This window comes from Tiliqua scincoides, chromosome 12 (genome assembly GCF_035046505.1).
Source record: "Tiliqua scincoides isolate rTilSci1 chromosome 12, rTilSci1.hap2, whole genome shotgun sequence".
NCBI lineage: Eukaryota > Metazoa > Chordata > Lepidosauria > Squamata > Scincidae > Tiliqua > Tiliqua scincoides.
In genome coordinates this window covers 7,139,844-7,145,304 of record NC_089832.1, presented here as the reverse complement: position 1 = coordinate 7,145,304, position 5,461 = coordinate 7,139,844, and the positions used below count along the sequence as shown (strand labels likewise).

Sequence of the window (5,461 nt, the reverse complement as noted above, 5' to 3'; positions counted from 1 at the left end):
CTTGTGCAATGAATTTCTACAACAAAAATACTGATATAATATGCGGGGTACCGTCTTGCCTGATTTGTCTTCGTTCAGAAGCTTGAAATGCTACGATAATAAAATTTGCTGTGTGTGTGAAAACACACACAGGGCCAGGGACAACCATTTTAACACAAAGCCCTGTCATTCTGCTGTTCCCTGCTGCCTTCTTTGGGAACCCCTCCCACCCTGAATCTGAAACTCAAACCTCTTGTGATGTGAAGCGAAGCGCCACTTGTTCTGCAGCACTTAACAAGTCTCTCTTAAAGGGAAGGCTAAAGGTTAGCTGGGCACAGCGCCTGCCTTGCTTTTTTTGTCCTGTGATAGCCGTTGGCATGTTAAGGAAGCCTGGCAGCGTATGCCTGGATGAAATTTAAGTTGCCGTTTTTCTTTAGTCTTGCTTGAGTTATAAGAGAACCTTTGCTGCTTCTAGGAACCTGCACCAACATTTAAAGTGGCCTGATGTTTTTTTCCCCAGCCCCTGACTGATGTGGGAACTTGTAAAATAATTGGCATTATTTAAATGTGGTACACAATGGGGAGGTAGATAGAGGGGTTACCAGGGTGTAGAATTTTGTTTGCTGTGGGGGAGTTAACATGGTAGATCACATGTAGATAAGCCTTCAAAAGTTAGTCAATCATGAAATGGGACTAACCCAGTATTTCCCAAATTGAGGTTGCGACCCACCAGTGGGTTCGCATGCTGATTTTTGGTTGGCTTGCAAAAAGATTTTTGGAATGTGACTTTGGGAAGCACATGTGCCTGTCTAGATCATTTGAATGGCATTGATACCTGAAAAGTATCTGGCTACATGGCCCTAAGTGAGTGAGCTTTATTTCTTCATGACTCTGAATGCAACTAGCAGCCTCATTTTCTCCAGCCTTCTCTGTAGGGCTGGCTCCTGCAGAAAGTGGAGCCTTTTCTAAGACTCTGAGATCTGCTGATGCACAGAAATGACCAGAAACAAGCCACAAGTAAACCCTGCTGTGAATGTGAGATGTGGTTTCTGAACATCGGGGCAGTTTTCACCCTCAGATGTTTCTGTCCTCCACAGCCAGCCTAAACCTCTGCAATTCCTAACAAAGAAGTCAAGTTCTGAAAATGGGGTTGGGTCCCAAATTCAGTGGGGAGGACAATCTGTGGCACCAAGTAAGGGAAAAGCCCCTGTCTTGAAATCCCAGAAGGCAGCTGCTGTCGAGTTCAGACAATGCTGACCCTGTGATGGAGTGGTGGTCTGACTGGAGAGGCTGCGTCATATGCTTTGGGGAGGTTCATAGCTCAGGTTTAGCATGGGATGGATAGAGGGATGTTTTTTCCCCTCTCACACAACACCAGAACCAGACATCCACTAAAATTGAGTAGCAGGAGAGTTAGGACAAAAGGAAATATTTCTTTACCCAATGTGTAATCAGTCTGTGGAACTCCTTGCCACAGGATATGGTGATGGTACCTGTCCTAGATACCCTTAAAAGGGCATCTAGGACAGAGTGATGGAGGAAAAGTTTGTCACAGGTTATAAGCCATGATGGGTATACACAACCTCCTCGTTTTAGAAGTAGGCTACCTTGGAATGTCAGATGCAAGGAAGTGGCAACAGGATACAGGTTATCTTGTTACGTGGGCTCCTGGAGGCATCTGTTGGGCAACTGAGATGGGCTTTGGGCCTAATCCAGCAGGGCTGCTCTTATGCAAGAGTATTGCATTAAGTAAGGTGAGTAGAGGAATAGCTGTTTGCCCTCAAATGCTTATGTCTTGTTGTTGCTAACCTCCTGCCTTGTGCTTCCTTGTCTTCAAATGTGTTTTATGTCTGTCTTTCTGCAGCTGAAACATGTCAGAGTTCACCTGACCTTCTCTATATCATCCCTATCGTAGTAGGCGTGCTGGCTTTCCTTGTCATCGCGGCTGGCTTAACCTGTTATATGTCTGGAAAGCGGAAAAGTCGCTCCGGCTATCAATCTGTATGACCCTTCCTGCACTACCTTTTGCTTGCTTTTTATTCCTCCCCCCCCCTCACCATTTAGACAGACACTATGACTTGAAATTTTCTAACAGGTAGAAACAAGAAAAAAAAAGAACCAAGTGTGGGAAATGCATCTGTGTGCATAGGATGGGGTGAGCCAAGGAGCACACAGTGCCGTTCTCCGGCTTGGATGAAAGTTGCCCTGCAGTGGTGAATTCTTCCCCCCCGCCCTGAGGACACCACTGGAAAAGAAATACCCTCTAATTTAGGGGTGTCAAACATAAGGCCCGAGGGCCAGATGCAGCCCGCGGAAGCTTTTTATCTGGTCCTCAGGCTCTCAGCTACTGAGCAGTGCTGAGGTATTGCTGCTATAAGGGCAGCCCATGTGAAAATTGGGCTTTCCCATATCTTGAAATATGATCAAAACTTGTGTATTTTTTCTTCTGTCATTTGCAGCTAATGAGTTTCTAAGTGAGAAAAAGTGCTTAGTTTTGGTTATGACCTGTTTAATGACATCACTTCCTGCCTAATGACATCACTTCCAGCCCTCAGCAGGCATCATGAATGCTGTTCAGCCCTTGGTATGAAACAAGTTTGATACCCTTGCTCTAATTCATCCAGTTGTTAAATTTGTGGTCCTCTGACATAGTGATAATAGGAAGTCAATCAAATACAGGTGTGTGCTGCTTAATGACCTTTCGCTTAATGACAAGCTGCATATAGCTCAAAGCAGGCAGTCAAAGTCTCCCATAGCCTGCAGAAAAGTGTCTGTTTACACAACAAAGAGGCTCTAAATGCAAAGAGGCCATCTATCTCCAGTAGCCTGTGCAGCCAGCTAGTGTCTGGCAGGGACACTTTGTTTACCCCACAAAGGCATTAGATTGGGAATGTTTGCTTAACAAGGCACATTACAGTGGGGATTGGAGAATGTATCCCCCCTCTTTAAGTGGTGCACACCTGTAGTGGATTGAGGGGCTATTAGAAATGTAGAGAGACAGGAGCATGTACCACGTCGGGAGCTGGACTTAGACCTGGAAGATCCAGGTTCTCCTCTGCCATGAAGCTTCGTGGGTGACCTTGGACCAGTCACTATCTCTCAGCCTAGCTTACCTCACTGGGTTGTTGTGAGGCCCAAATGAGGGGAGGAATTATGTACACCACCCTCAGCTGCTTGGAGGAAAGCGGTATAAAAATGTGAAAAATAATAAAAGTGGTGGAAGAGGGATGTGAAGCTCTAGGGTCTCCTCAGTTGTTGATCGTTTGACCAAGATACAAGCTAAAGAGGAATTAGGCAGCTACAGCTCATTGACAGGACCCCTGCCTTGCATGGAGGAGATCCAGCATTCAACCTCCAGTGGCTGCAGCTGGGGCTGAGTAAGACTTGAAGCAACTTCCTGCATGCACAAGCTGTGAGGGCTTGTTTCTGTAACAAGCTCCACCACCTGTTCCCTGTGCAATTTGGAGCTTCATTAAGAGCGGTTTCAGTATGACATTGGGCAGCCTCTTCCGCTGCTGTTCTTAGCAGTACAGTATATACATCTCGCCTCTTTAGTGCCAGGGTGGCAGGTCTAGATTTTATTATTCTCACCACAGCTCCATGATGGAGGGTAGCCTGAGAGGATGTGTGTGACTGACCCAAGGGAACCTAGGGAGCTTCACAGTTATTTGGGTCTTGGATCCTGGATCCCTCTTGTTTGAAAGCCCAGTGCTCGCTGACCCTTGCACTACTCTTGTCTCTTTGCAAAGCTAATAAGGGGCAAAGCTCTGGGTTCTGGTCCTTGCCTCAATCATTAGCTTAGTGTGCTGCAATGATGGAATTCTTTCTCTCCCTCTTCCTGCTTCCATGAATCTCATGTGAACACTGGAGCTATGCAGAGGAGATTAGCAGGGCCCCTGCACAAGAATGACAACTATTCATGAAAAGTTTCATCTCCTTTGCCTGGCTTGTTGGTCTAGATCAGGGGTGCCCAAAGTTTTTAGAAGGAGGGCCACATCATCTCTCTGACACTGTGTGTGTGTGTGGGGGGGGGGGGAAGAATTAATTTACATTTTAAATTTGAATAAATTTACATATGTTTACATAAATGAATATATTACAAAGATGAACTTATATGAATGACTGAAGGTCTTGCAGTAGCTCAAGGCCTATAAAAGGCCTTGCACAAAGCAAGGCTGGCTTTTCCTTTGCTGCTGCTACTGCATCACAGACGTGAAACAAGCAGCAATGAAGGGAGCCCTCATCCCACAGCTCACATGAGAGGTCAAACAGTCGCTCTCACGCTGAGAGCAGTTGTGTCGGGCCAGTGCAGGCTCCCAACAAATCTCCAGAGGGCCAGAGACTCATTGGAGACTGGGGACTCCCTGAGGGCTGCAAGTGGCCCCAGGGCCGGAGTTTGGGCACCTCTGGGCTAGATCAGAGATATCAAATTTGTTTCATACAGAGGGCAGAAGTTAGCATTCATGGTGCCTGCTGGGGGGTGGAAGTGACATCATTAAGCAGATGATGGCCAGAAATAAGCACTTTGTTCTCTCCTAGGAACTCATTAGCTGCTCATGTTCAGAATGCACCATCGGTTTTTTAAGGATTGACAAGGCACACTGCACTATCAGTGGGGGGCCTCACATACCCCAATGGCCCTCCTAATAAATGACTCTCCCCCAAACTCCCACAAGACACCACAGACAGTTCACAGAATACAAATGTGCCACATCAGTTGAAAAATCATTACAGGCATAAGTTTCCCTTTACGTGAACTGGGCTTCTGGTTTCTGGTTTCTTTGCAGCTAAGACTCCATCTGAAGCCCTAGAGATGAGGGGGGAGGCACAAGGGAGCAAAGCCGATACCTGTTAACCCATTTTTGCCCAGCCCACAGGCATGCACATTTGATCCTTGTTGTGTATATGCAACCTTGGGCAGAAACTGCTTTTAAAAAGCAGCGGCTCCTACTTTCAATCCCTGATGCCTCCAGGTAGGCTGGGAAGGACCCCTGCCTGAAACTCAGGAGTGACACTGCCAGTCTGTGTGCACAATGAGGCAGGTGGACCACTGGTTTGAGTCAATATACAGCAGCTTCGGATGTCAATAGAGGAGGAGCTTAGCATTAGACAAGGCTGAGATTTCTTTTCCAGCTGCATGTAGCAAGCAGATCTTATAGGTGTATGGGAGCTTGCTGGTCAGCCAGGAGATCCTCTCTCACACAACCCAAATGGAGCAGGTAAGTCCAGCTGAAGTCCATGGAACCTACCTTTCTGGTGAAACAGCCTTTCTGGTGAAACAGCCTCAGGCTTCGGGTGTTAATCAAAAATCTGTTCCCTTCAAATGCCAGCACATGATTTTTGACCTTTTTCATCTCATGGCAAAATGACAAGGCGCTAAAATGGTCAAGGCACACCATAGGTTTTTGGGCAAATGACACCACACTGCTGGTGAGAGACACCCCCAATGACCCCCACTAACAAATTACCCTCTCCCAAACTC

The 5,461-nt window shown here is 46.7% G+C and overlaps 1 pseudogene; it reads left to right on the top strand.

The window, feature by feature from the left end:
• Positions 1-3,819: 3,819 nt before the first annotated feature.
• Positions 3,820-3,918, top strand: LOC136663380 (U6 spliceosomal RNA; annotated as a pseudogene).
• Positions 3,919-5,461: the final 1,543 nt, after the last annotated feature.